The following is a 13,929-nucleotide window of genomic DNA, read 5'->3' on the forward strand; positions in this document are numbered from 1 at the left end:
TAGGTTAAGAGTTAAGTTTGTAGTTAGGTATCGGATTAGAATTTGGTTAGAATTAGTTTTAGAGTTAGAACTTGAGTTAGGGTTAGGGTTAAGTTTATTGTTAGTTTTAGGTTTAGTGTTAGGGTTAGTGTTAGGAATAGGGACAGGGTTATTTTTAGGGTTAAGATAAGGGTTAGGGTTAGGTTCAGGTTTACTGTTAGGGTTAGTGTTATTGTTAGGGTTAGGGTTATTTTTAGTGTTAATGTTAGATTAAGAATTAGTGTTAAGGTCATGGTTAGGGTTAGGATTAGTGTTAGAGTAGGGGTTAGTGTTAGGGTTAGGTTATGGTTAGGGTTTATGTTAATGGAAGAATTATGGTCATGCTTAACTTTAGGTTTACAGTAAGGATTAGGGTTAGGGTTAGTATTATGTTAAAGATTAGGGTTAGGATTAGGATTAGGGTACAGTTTGGTTTATGATTCGTGTTAGTGTTATGTTCAGGGTTAGTGTTAGGGTTACGTATAGGGTCAGGTTTAGGCTTATGGTTAGGTTTAGTGTTAGGGTTAGTGTTATTGTTAGATTTAGAGTTAGGGTTTTGTAGGGTTTTGTTAGGTTCAGTTTTATCATTAAGCTTACGATAAGTTTTATGGATAGTGTTATGTTTAGTGTTAATGTTAATATTAGGTTGAGGGTTTGGGTATGAGTTAGGGTTAGGCTTATATTTATGGTTCATGTAAGGGTTAGGTTTAGGGATAGGGTTCAGTTAGGTTTCAGTGTAACGTTAGTGTAAGTGTAGGAGTTGGTGTTAGGGTTAGGAATATGCTTAGTTTTAGGGTTAGGTTAGGGTTAGGGTTAGGGATAGTGTAAGAGTTAGGGTTAAGGTTACTGTTAGGTTTAGGGTTAGTGTAAGAGATAGAGTTAAGGTTAGTGTTACAGTTAAGGTTAGGATTAGAGTTAGGGTTAAGTTAGGTTTAGGGATTGTGTTTGAGTTAGGGTTAGGGTTAGGTTTGCAGATAGAATTAGGGTTAGTATTAGGTTTAAAATTAGGGTTAGTGTTAGGGTAAAGGTTAAGGGTAGGTTAAGAATTAGAGTTAGGTTTAGGTTTATATATAATGTTAATATCAGGTTTAGATATAATGTTAATGTTAGAGTTAGGGTTAGGGTAAGGTTTAGTTTTAGGATTAGAGTTAGTGATAGAATTAGGTTTAGGTATAGGGTTCATCTTATATTTAAGGTTAGAGATAGGGTAAGGGTTAGGGTTCAGGTTAGGTTTACTTTTAGGTTTAGGGTTAGGATTAGAATTAGCCTTAGTGTTAGGGTTACGGTTAGGGTAAGTGTTACCGTTAGGGTTAAGGTTATGGTTAGGTTTAGTGTAAGGGTTAGGGTTTGGGGTAGAGTTAATTTTAAGATTAGGGTTAAAATAGGGTTTAGGTTAAGGTTTGTTCTAGAGTTAGGGTTAGGTTTTGTGTGAGGGTTAGTTTTAAATTTAGGTTTAGTGTTAGTTTGATGATTACTGTTAGGTTTAGGGTTAGATTATTTTAGGTTTAGGATTAAGTTTAGGGTTAGTTTTAGGTTTAGGGTAAGGTTTAACTTTAGGGTTAAGGTTGTGTTAGGGTTAGTGTTAGGTTAGTGTTAGGTTAGGCTTAGGGTTAGTGTTAGGATTAGAATTTTTGTTAGGTTTGGGTAAAGCTAGTGTTAGGTTTAGGATTAGGTTTAGGGTTAATTTTAGGGCTACGTTTAAAATTAGGGTTAGGGTTTGGTTAGGTTTAGGGTTAAGTTTAGAGTTAGGTTTAGGGTTAAATGTTTAGGTTTAGTGTTAGGTTTAGGGGTCAAATTAGAGTTATGTTTAGTGTCAAAGTTAGGGTTAGGGTTAATATTAGGGGTAATCTTATGATTAGAGTTATGGTTAGTGTTAGGGATATGGTTAAGATTATGGTTAGGGTTAAGCTTAGGTTTTGGTTTAGTGTCAAGCTTAGACTTAGAGTTAGAGTTAGGGTTAGTGTTATGTTTAGAATTAAGGTTAGGTTAGGGTTAGTGATCATATTAGGTTTAGTGTTAGGGTTAGGATTAGGTTTTTGTGTAGTATTAGAATTATGGTTTGTGTTCGGTTTATTATTTTGCTTAGGGTTAGGATTAGGGTTAGTGTTAATTTGAGTTTAGGGTTTGGGTTATTTTTAGTTTTAGGTTTACGGTTAGTGTTAGGTTTAGGTTTAGGGTTAGTGTTACTCATAGGCTTAGGGTTAATTTCTGTGTTAGGGTTAAGGTTATGGTTAGTTTTAGGTTAATGTTTGGGTTCCTGTTATGGTTATGGTTAGGGTTAGTGTTAGGATTATGGATAATTTAAGGGTTAGGTTTAGTGTTTTGTTTAAAATTAGGTTTAGGGTTAGAGTTAGTGTTTGTTTAGCGTTTGTGTTAAGATTAGTTAGTGTTAGGGTTAGTGTTAATAATAGGGATAGGGTTATTATTAGGGTTAAATTTAGTGTTAGTGTTAGGGTAAAGTTTAGTGTTAGGGTTAGAGTTAGGTTTAGGTTTAGGGTTATATTTAGTTTTAGGTTTACAGTTAGAATTATATGTAGTTTTAGGTTTACGGTTAGAGTTTACTCTTAGGGTTAGTGTTAAGATTAGTTTTAGTGTTAGAGTTAGTGTTAATGTTAGTTTTATTGTTAAAAATAGTGATAGTGTTATTGTTTGGGTTAAAGTTAGGGTTAGTTTGAGGCTAAAGTTTAGTGTTAGGGTTATAGTTAGGTTTAGGATTAGGGTTATATTTAGAGTTGAGTTTATGGTTAGGATTAGGTTAAGAGTTAATATCAGGGTTAGGGTTAGGGTTAGGGTTAGTGTTATAGTTAGCGTTAGGGTTGGACTTATGTTTAGGGTAAGTGTTATGGTTTGTGTTAATTTTAGGGTTAGGGTTAGGGTTAGTTTTAAAATTAAGATTAAATTTAGATTTAGGTTTATGGTTAAGATTATGGTTACTTTAGGGTATGGGTTAGGTTTAGGGTTTGATTTAGGTTAGGGTTAGGTGTAGGGTTAGGGTTAATGTTAAGGTTAGGGTTAGAATTAGTATTAGGGTTAGGGTTAAAGTTAGAATTATCATTAGGTTTAGGTTTAGGGTAATGTTTAAAGTTAGGAATCAGGTTAGGGTTAGGTTTAGGTTTACCCTTAGGGTTAGAGTGAAGTTTCGGGATTGGGTTAGAATATGGGTTAGGGTTAGAGTTTTGGTAAGAGTTAGTGTTAGCATTAGCGTAAGTGTTTGGGTTTTGGTTAGTGTAAGGGTTAGTGTTAGGATTAGGGTTCGGATTAGGTTTAGGTTTAGTGTTAGGGTTATATTTTGTATTAGGTTTAGGTTTTGTGGTAGAGTTAGTGTTAGAGTCTGAGATAGGGTTGGGTTTAGAGTTAGGTTTAGTGTTAGGTTTAGGATTAGGGTTAGCCTTAGTAGTAGGTTTATAATTAGGGTTAAGTTTAAGGTTAATTTTAGTGTTAGAATTGGGTTTATGGTTAGGATTAGGGTAACTGTTAGTTTAGGGTTTGGGTTAGGTTTAGGGTTTGTTTTAGTTTAGGGTTAGGTTTAGGGTTAGGGTTAATGGTAGGTTTAGTGTTAGGATTAGGATTACAGTTAGGATTAAAGTAAGGGTTATCATTAGGATTAGGTCTAAGGTAATGGGTTTAGGGTTAAGTATATGTTTAGGTTTAGGTTTAGACTTACTGTTAGGGTTAGAATTAAGTTTTGGGATTGGGTTATAATATGGGTTTGTGTTAGGATTTTTGTAAAGTTTTGTATCAGAATTAGGGTAAGTGTTTGGGTTTGGGTTAGTGTTAAAGTTAGTGTTAGGATTAGGGTTCGGATTAGGTTTAGGTTTAGTGGTAGAGTTAGATTTTGTATTAGGTTTAGGGTTATGTTTAGTGTTAGTGTTAGTTTTAGGGTTAGGTTAAGGATTACTGTTAGGTTTAAGGTAATGGTTAGAGTTAGGGTATGTTTCAGGGTTAGAGATAGTGTTTGGGTCAGATTTAGGGTTAGGGTTACAGTTAGGGGTATCATTAGTGTTAGGATTAGGGTTACTCCATGGAAGAGAACTGACATCACCAGACTGTAGAGGAGGAGATAACTTCATTGAAACCTGTGGCTACACTGGCTTCTTCCCTTCCCTTCTAATACCTTTCCTCCCAAGCATCAAAAAAATTTATAGGAGTAAATAGTATCTCAGCAGTCAAACAGAACAAGAAGTAACATGAGCAGCTTGAAAAAGCAAGGAGGAAATGCAGTACAAACAATGCAGGACAGCCTAAATATTCAGTAGGACCTAGAGTCAACAGAAAAATGGTCATATAAAGAACTTAAGGAACACCTTAGACAGATGGAATGGAACCTTAAAGAGGATACGAGGCAGCAAATTCAAGCAGCCTAAGAACACATTGAGAATGAATTACATAAACAGATAAAAGAAGAAGTTAAGCATCTTTATCAGGAGATAGAGATTATAAAAATAATCAAACAATAATTCTAGAAATGAAGGAAACGATAAACCAAATTAAAAACTCAATTGAGAGTATCAATAACAGAGTGGAGCAAGTAGAAGCGAGAACATCAGATAATGAAGACAAAATATATCATCTTGAAAAGAGTCTAGCAAACTCAGAAAGGCTAGTAAAAAATCATGAGAAAAACATCCAAGAGTTATGGGATAACATAAAAAAACCAAACTTACGAGTCATTGGGATAGAAGAAGCTACAGAGATTCAAACCAAGAGAATGAGTAACCTGCTAAATAAAATAATTACAGAAAACTTTCCAGAAATATAAAAGGAAACAGATACACAATTTGAAGATGCATACAGGACCCACACAAAATCACAGTAGACCAACACCAAGACACATTGTTATGAAGATATCCATTATACAGAACAAAGAGAAAATATTAAAAGCTACAAGAGAAAAGAGGCAATTTACATTCAGGGGTAAACCAATAAGGTTAACAATGGATTTTTCATCACAGACGCTGAAAGCAAGAAGGTCATGAAACAATGTATTTCAAACACTGAAAGACAATGGATGCCAACCAAGAATTCTGTATCCAGCAAAATTAAGCTTCAGGTATGACAACAAAATAAAAATCTTTCACGATAAACAAAAGTTAAAAGAATTTGCAGCCAGAAAACCAGCATTGCAAAGCATTTTGAGCAAAACACTACACGAGGAAAAAATGAAAAACAATAACCAAAATCATCAGTGGGAAGTGCCTCGGTAAAGACAGAGGACAAGGGGAAATATAATCATGGAGAAACAAACTAAATGTTTTCTAAAAAATAATAAATAATCAAACCTGGCTGGAAGTACAAACCATATATCAATAGTAACTCTAAATGTTAATGGCTTAAACACTCCAATAAAGCGACATAGGCTGGTATCATGGATTAAAAAAACAAATCCAACAATATGCTTCCTCCAGGAGACACATCTGATTGGAAAAGACATACACAGGCTGAATGTGAAAGGATGGGAAAATATATACCACACACACGGTCCTCGTAAGCAAGCAGGGGTGGCCATCTTTATATTGAATAAAATCAACTTCAAGACTAAGTTAATCAAAAGGGATAAGAAAGGACATTATATACTCTTAAAAGGAATAATTCACCAACAAGACATAACAATTATCAATATTTATGCACCAAATAATGGTGCTGCAACATTCATTAAACAAATTCTCCTCAAGTTTAAGAATCAAATAGACCACAACACAATAATTATGGGGAACTTCAACACACCTCTCTCACCATGGGACAGATCCTCCAAACAAAATTTGAATAAAGAAACTATAGAACTTAATACCACAATCAATAACATAGACTTAACTGACATATATAGAATATATCAACCATCATCAAATGGATATACTTTTTTCTCAGCAGCACATGGATCCTTCTCAAAAATATACCATATATTATGCCATAGGGAAACCCTCAGTAAATATAAAGGGGTGGAGATAATACCATGCATTTTACCTGATCATAATGGAATGAAACTGGAAATCCATGATAAAAGAAGGAAGGAAAAATCCTACATCACATGGAAAATGAACAATATGTTACTGAATGATCAATGATCTCACAGAAGACATAAAGGAGGAAATAAAATATATTATTAGAGATAAATGAAAATATAGACACAACATATCGGAATCTATGGGACACAATGAAAGCAGTTTTAAGAGGGAAATTCATCGCCTGGAAGTCATTCCTCAAAAAAAGAAAAAAAAAAAACAACAAATAAATGAGCTCACACTTCATCTCAAAGCCCTAGAAAAGCAAGAGCAAAACAACAGCAAATGTAGCAGAAGGCAAGAAATAATTAAAATCAGAGTGGAAATCAATGAAATTGAAACAAAAGAAACTATTGAAAAAATTAACAAAACTAAAAGTTGGTTCTTTGAAAAATAAATAAGATTGACAGAACTTAAGCCATGCTAACGAAAAGAAGAAGAGAGAGAACTCAAATTACTACCATACGGGATGAAAAAGGCAATATCACAACAGATGCTTCAGAAATACAGAAGAAAATTAGAAATTATTATGAAAACCTATATGCCAATAAAATAGAAGATAGCGAAGACATCGATAAATTTCTTAAGTCATATGATTTGCCCAGACTGAGTCAGGAGGATACACACAAGTTGAACAGACCAATATCAACAGATGAAATTGAAGAAGCAATCAAAAGACTACCAACCAAGAAAAGCCCAGGATCGGATGGGTATACAACGGAGTTTTACAAAACCTTTAAAGAAGAATTAATACCAATACTTTTCAAGTTATTTCAGGAAATAGAAAAACAGAAAGCTCTTCCAAATTCATTCTATGAGGCCAACATCACCCTGATTCCGAAACCAGACAAAGACACCTCAAAAAAAGAAAACTACAGTCCAATATCTATAATGAACCTAGATACAAAAATCCTCATTAAAATTCTGGTGAATCAAATACAAAAACACATCAAAAAAATTGTGCACCATGATCAAGTAGGATTCATCCCTGGGATGCAAGGCTGGTTCAATATACGGAAATCAATAAATGTTATTCACCACATCAATAGACTTAAAGATAAGTACCATATAATCATCTCGATAGATGCAGAGAAAGCATTCGACAAAGTACAGCATCGCTTTATGTTCAAAACATTAGAAAAACTAGGAATAACAAGAACTTACCTTGACTTTGTAAAAGCTATCTATGCTAAGCCTCAGGCTAGCATCATTCTGAATGGAGAAAAGTCGAAGGCATTCCCTCTAAAATCTGGAACAAGACAGGGATGCCCTCTCTCACCACTTCTATTTAATTTAGTCCTTTAAATACTAGCCAGAGCAATTAGACAGACAAAAAAAAATTAAAGGCATAAAAATAGGAAAAGAAGAACTTAAATTATCACTATTTATGGATGACATGATTCTATACCTAGAAGACCCAAAAGGGTCTACAAAGAAACTACTAGAACTAATAAATGAAATCAGCAAAGTGGCAGGATATAAAATCAACATGCATAAATCAAAGGCATTTCTGTATATCAGTGACAAAACTTCTGAAATGGAAATGAGAAAAAACACTCCATTCACAATATCCTCAAAAAAAAAAAACTTGGGAATCAACCTAACAAAAGAGGTGAAAGAGGGGCTGGGGATATGGCTCAAGTGGTAGCGAGCTCACCTGGTGTGCGTGCGGCCTGGGTTCGATCCTCAGCACCACATACAAACAAAGATGTTATGTCTGCCGAAAACTAAGAAATAAATATTAAAAAAATTTTTAAAAAAAGAGGTGAAAGATTTATACAATGAAAACTACAGAACCCTAAAGAGAGAATTAGAAGAAGATCTTAGAAGATGGAAAAATATACCCTGTTTATGGATAGGCAGAACTAACATTATCAAAATGGCAATATTACCAAAAGTTCTCTATAGGTTTAATGCAATGCAAATCAAAATCCCAACGGCATTTTTTGTAGAAATAGATAAAGCAATAATGAAATTCATATGGAAAAATAAAAGACCCAGAATAGCAAAAGCAATTCTAAGCAGGAAGTGTGAATTAGGCAGTATAGCGATACCAGATTTCAAACTATATTACAGAGCAATAGTGACAAAAACAGCATTGTACTGGTACCAAAACAGGTGCGTAGACCAATGGTATAGAATAGGGGACACAGAGACTAATCCACAAAGTTACAACTATCTTATATTTGATAAAAGGGCTAAAAGCATGAAATGGAGGAAGGATAGCATCTTCAACAAATGGTGTTTGGAAAACTGGAAATCCACATGCAACAAAATGAAACTGAATCCCTTTCTCTCACCATGCACAAAAGTTAACTCAAAATTGATCAGGGAGCTTGATATCAAATCAGAGACTCTGTGTCTGATAGTAGAAAAAGTTGGCTCCGATCTACATATTGTGGGGTCGGGCTTCAAATTCCTAAATAGGACACCCATAACACAAGAGTTACTAACAAGAATCAATAAATGGGACTTACTTAAACTAAAAAGGTTTTCTCAGCAAGAGAAACAATAAGAGAGGTAAATAGGGAGCCTACATCCTGGGAACAAATTTTTACTCCTCACACTTCAGATAGAGCCCTAATATCCAGAGTATACAAAGAACTCAAAAAATTAGACAATAAGATAACAAATAACCCAATCAAAAACTGGGCCAAGGACCTGAACAGACACTTCTCTGAGGAAGATATACAATCAATCAACAAGTACATGAAAAAATGCTCACCATCTCTAGCAGTCAGAGAATTGCAAATCAAAACCACCCTAAGATACCTTCTCACTCCTGTAAGATTGGCAGCCACTATGAAGTCAAAAAACAACAAGTGCTCACGAGGATGTGGAGAAAAGGGTACACTTGTACATTGCTGGTGGGACTGCAAATTGGTGCGGCCAATTTGGAAAGTAGTATGGAGATTCCTGGGAAAGCTTGGAATGGAACCACCATTCGACCCAGGTATTGCCCTTCTCGGACTATTCCCTAAAGACCTTAAAAGAGCATGCTACAGGAATACTGCCACATCGATGTTCATAGCAGCACAATTCACAGTAGCTAGACTGTGGAACCAACCCAGATGCCCTTCAATAGATGAATGGATTAAAAAAATGTGGCATTTATACACCATGGAATATTATGCAGCACTAAAAAATGACAAAATCATGGAATTTGCAGCAAATGGATGGCACTAGAGCAGATTATGCTTAGTGAAGCTAGCCAATCCCTAAAAAACAAATACCAAATATCTTCTTTGATATAATGAGAGCAACTATGAACAGAGCAGGGAGGAAGAGCAGAAAGAAAAGATTAACATTAAATAGAGACATGAGATGGGAGGGAAAGGGAGAGCAAAGGGAAATTGCATGGAAATGAAGGAGACCCTCATTGCTAAACAAAATTACATATAAGAGGTTGTGAGGGGAATGGGAAAATTTAAAAAAAAAGATTAGGGTTTCTGTTAGGGTTAGGTTTACAGTTAGGATTAGAGTTAGGGTTAATTTTAGTTTTAGGGTTAGTGTTATGGTTAGGTTATTGTTAATGGTAAGGTTTGGGTTGGGGTAGAGTTAGGTTAGGATTATGATTAGGTTAAGGTTAGTGTTAAGGTTAGGGTTAGGGTTAGAGGAATGTTATGGTTAGGGTTAGAGATAAGTTAGGGTTACAGTTTTTCTTAGTTTAGGTTTAGGGTTATGGTTAAAGTTATGGATAGGATTAGGATTATAGTTAGGGTTGTGTTTAGGATTAGGGTTAGTATTTGGCTTAGTATTAGGGTTAGATTTAAGGTTAGTGTTAGGGTTAATATTAGGATTAGAGTTAGTGTTAAGGTTAGCCTTAGGGTAAGGGTTAGGATTAGTTACAGAATACGCTTTAGGTTTAGGATTATTTATACTGTTAGGGTTAGGTTAGGAATCAGGTTAGGTTTAGTGTTAGGGTTAGTATTAGGGGTAGGGTAAGGGGTACTGTTTAAGTTAGGAGTAGCATTAAGATCAAGTTTAGGTTTAGTGTTACTGTTAGGATTATGGTTAGGGTTAGGTATTGTAGAAGGCTTAGTGTTAAGGTTACGGTTAAGTTTAGGTTATGGTTAGGTTTGTGTAAGTGTTATGGTTATGATTATATTTAGGGTTAGGGATAGGTTTAAGTTTAGTGTTAGGATTAGGTTTAGAAGTAGGATTAGGGTTAGGGTTAGGTTTAGTGTTAGGATTAAGTATAAATTTAGTGTTAAGGTTCGTATTAGGGTTAGGATTTAGTTTATTTAGTGGATTAGGGTTAGGGTAGGGTTTGGGTTTGAATAGGGTTTATGTTAAAGTTTGATTTATGGTTAGGCTTAGGGTTAGTGTTACGTTTAAAAGTAGGGTTAGGGTTAAAGTTATTGTTCAGGTTAGTGTTAGGACTAGGGTTAGGCTTTGGTTTAGTGTGAGGTTTAGGATTAGGGTTAGTTTTAGGATTAGGGTTAGGGTTACAGTTAGTGTTAGGACTAGGGTTAGAGTTTGGTTTATTGTGAGGTTTAGGATTAGGGTTAGCGTTAGGATTAGGGTTATGGTTAGGGTTAGGGTTAGAGTCAGGGTCATTGTTAGGGTTAGAGTTAGGATTAGGCTTAGGTGTTGGGTTAGAATTAGGTTTAGTTTTAGTGTTAAGGTCAATGCTTGATTAAGTGTTATGTTTTATTTAGGGTTAGATTAGTGTTAAGGTTAGTGTTAGTGTTAGGTTGAGGGATAGGGTTAGGGTTAGTATTAGGGATAGGTTTAGGCTTACAGTTTTGGTTATTTTTAGGGTTATGGTTAGGTTTAGGGTTAGGGTTTGGTTAGGGTTAGTGATTATGTTAGGGTTAGAGTTAGGTATAAAATTGTGGATAATTTTAGGGTTAGTGTTAGACTCAGGGTAAGGGTTAGGTTTCGGATTGTGGATACTTTTAGGGTTAGTGTTAGACTCAGGGTTAGTGTTAAGATTAGGGTTAAGATTAGTGTTATCGTTAAGGCTAGGGTTAGGGTTAAGTTTAGGTTTAGGGTTAGGATAAGTGTTAGTTTTTGTGCTAGGCATAAGTTTATGTTTAGGTAAATGGTTATTTTAGGGTTAGTTTTAGGAATAGGTTTAGTGTTAGGTTTACTTTTATTGTTAGGGGTATTTTTTTGGTTAGTTTTAGCATTAAGGTTATTGTTATGGTTAGGATTAGGATGAGTGTTAAAATTAAGGTTAAGATTAGGGCTTGGTTAAAAGCGAGGCTTAGGGTTAGGGTTTGAGTTAGTGTTAAGGTTACGATTACAGTTATGATTAGTGTTAGATTAGGGTTAGTGTTAGCGATAGATTTAGTGTTCTTGTTAGGTTTAGATTTAGGGTTGGGGAAATGTTACACTAAAGGTTAGTGGTAGGGATAGGGTTAGTGCTAAGGTTAGTGTTAGGGTTTGGTTCAGGGTTAGGTTTAGGGATAGGGTTTGTGTTAGTTTTAGCATTAGAGTTAGGGTTAGGTCTAGTGTGAGGGTTAGGGTTACAGTTAGGTTTAGTGTTAGGTATATGATTAGGGGTAGGTTTAGTGTTAGGTTACAGTTATGTTTAGATTTAGTGATAGTGTGAGGATTAAGGTTAGTTTTAGGGTTAGGGTTAGTGTTAGGTTTACAGTTAGGGTTAGAGATAGGGTTAGGGTTGTGGTTAGAGTTAGTGAAAAGTTTACGATTAGGGTTAGAGTTAGGGTTAGGGTTGTGGTTAGGTTTAGTGTTAGGGTTAAGGAAGGGTTAGGTTTAGTGTTACGTTTATGATTACGCTAAGTGTTACAGTTAGGTTAAGTGTTAGGTCTAGGGTTAGGGTTAGGTTTAGGGTTACTGTTAGGGTTAGGTTTAATTTCAGGGTTAAGTGTAGTATTGCATTACTGTTAGTGTTAGGTTACATTTAGAGTTTACGTTAGGGTGAGAGTTCGGGTTAGGTTTAGGTTTAATGTTAGAAATAGTGTTAGGATCATGGTTATGCTTAGGGTTAGGTTTATAGTTGAGGATAGGATTGTGTTTAGGTATAGGGTTAGATTTATTGTTAGGGTTTAAGTTAGGGTAGGGTTAGTTTTAGGGAAAGAATTAGTTTTATGGTTAGGGTTAAGGTTAGTTGATGTTTAGGGTTAACTTAAGGGTTATTGTTAAAGTTAGGGTTAGGGTTAGGGTTTGTTTTAGTGCTAGTGTTACGGTTGGGTTAGTGTGAAAGTTAGGGTTAGGTTTACGGTTAGTTTTAGGGTTAGCTTTAGAGTTAGGGTTAGGGTTACTGTTAGGGTTAGAGTTAGGGTTATTGTTAGGCTTAGAATTAGGGTTAGTGTTAGGATTAGAGATAGGGTTATGATTGAGGTTTGTGTTAGGTGTAGGGTTAGGGTTAGTGAAAGTGTAAAGATTAGGGTTAGTGTTAGGGTTAGGGTTAATGTTAAGGTTAGTGTTAGGTTATGGTTAGGGTTTGTGTTAAAAATAGGGTTAGGTTTAGGGTTTTGGAAACTAATGGGATTGGTGTTAGGCTTAGGTTTATGTTTTAGTTTAGGGTTTATGCTTATAGTTAGTGTTAGTGTTAATTTTAGTATTTGGGTTAGGGTTAGGGTTAGTTTAAGATAAAGGTTAGGGTTCATGTTAGAGTTATGGTTAGGATTAGGTTGAGGTTTACTGTTAGCATTAAGGTTAGGGTCAGGTTAGTGTAAGGGTGAGAGTTAATTTTAGGCTTTTGATTAGGTTTCTGATTAGTGTAAGTGTTCAGTTTAGTTTTACGTTTATAATTAGGGTTAGGGTTATAGTTAGGGTTAGGTTTAGGGTTATTGTTAATGTTATGGTTAGGAATAGGTTTAGGGTTAAGGTTCCGGTTAAGTTTAGTGTTATATTTTGGGTTAGGGTTAGGTTTAGGGTTAGTGTTTGTGTTAGTGTTAGGGTTAGTGTTAGAGTTAGGCTTAGTGTTAGGATTATTGTTATGTTTAGGTTTAGTTTTACGTTTAGGATTAAGGTTAGGTTTGAAGTTAGTGTGTTAGGTTTAGAATTTGGTTATGCATAGGCTTAGAGTTAGTGTTAGTGTTATGGTTAGGATTCGGGTTAAAGTTAGGGTTATGGTGAGGATTAGGGGTAGTTTTAGGATTAAGTTTATAATGAGGGTAAAGTTTAGGTTTACAGATAGGTTTTTATTTGGATTAGAGTTAGTTTTAGAGTTAGGGTTAGGTATAGGGTTAGGTTTAGGGTTAGGGTGTATGTAAGAGATAAATTTAGGGTTAGCGTTAAGGTTAGGGTTAGGATTAGAGTTAGTGTTAGGATTAGGTTTAGTTTTAGGTATAAGTATATGTTTAGGGTTAGGGTTAGAATTTGTGTTATGTTTAGGGTTAGGTTTAGGTTTAGTGTTAGGATTATGGTTAACATTAGGGTTAGGGTTACTGTTAGGTTTATGGTTAGGATTAAGGTTAGGGTTAGGGTTAGAATTATGAATAGGATTTGTGTTAGGGTTAGGGTTAGGTTTAGAATTCGGTTCAGTGTTAGTGTAAGGTGTAGGCTTACAGTAAGATTTAGGTTTATTGTCAGGGTTAAGGTTAGGATAAGTGTTAAGGTTTAGAGTTAGTGTTAGTGTTAAAATTTTTCTTAAGCTTAAGTTTAGGTTATTTTTAGAGTTAGTATTATGATTAGGCATAATGTTAGTGTTAGCATTATGGCTAGCATAAGTGTAAGGTTAAGTTTAGGGTTAGAGTTTGTGTTTGCATTAGGGTTAAGTTTAGGGTTATGGGTAAGATTAAGTTTGAGGTTAGGGTTAGCTCTATAATTTGGTTTAGGATTAGGGTTAGTGGTGGGGTTATGGTTAGAGTTAGTGTTATGTTTAGTATAAGGATTAGGGTTAGATTTAGGATAGATAAAGTTTAATTAAAGGGTTAGGTATAGGTTTAGGGTTATGCTTAGAGTTAGTATTAGTTTTAAGGTTAGTGTTAGGGTT

This window comes from Ictidomys tridecemlineatus, chromosome 16, assembly GCF_052094955.1.
Source record: "Ictidomys tridecemlineatus isolate mIctTri1 chromosome 16, mIctTri1.hap1, whole genome shotgun sequence".
Taxonomy (NCBI): Eukaryota; Metazoa; Chordata; class Mammalia; order Rodentia; family Sciuridae; genus Ictidomys; species Ictidomys tridecemlineatus.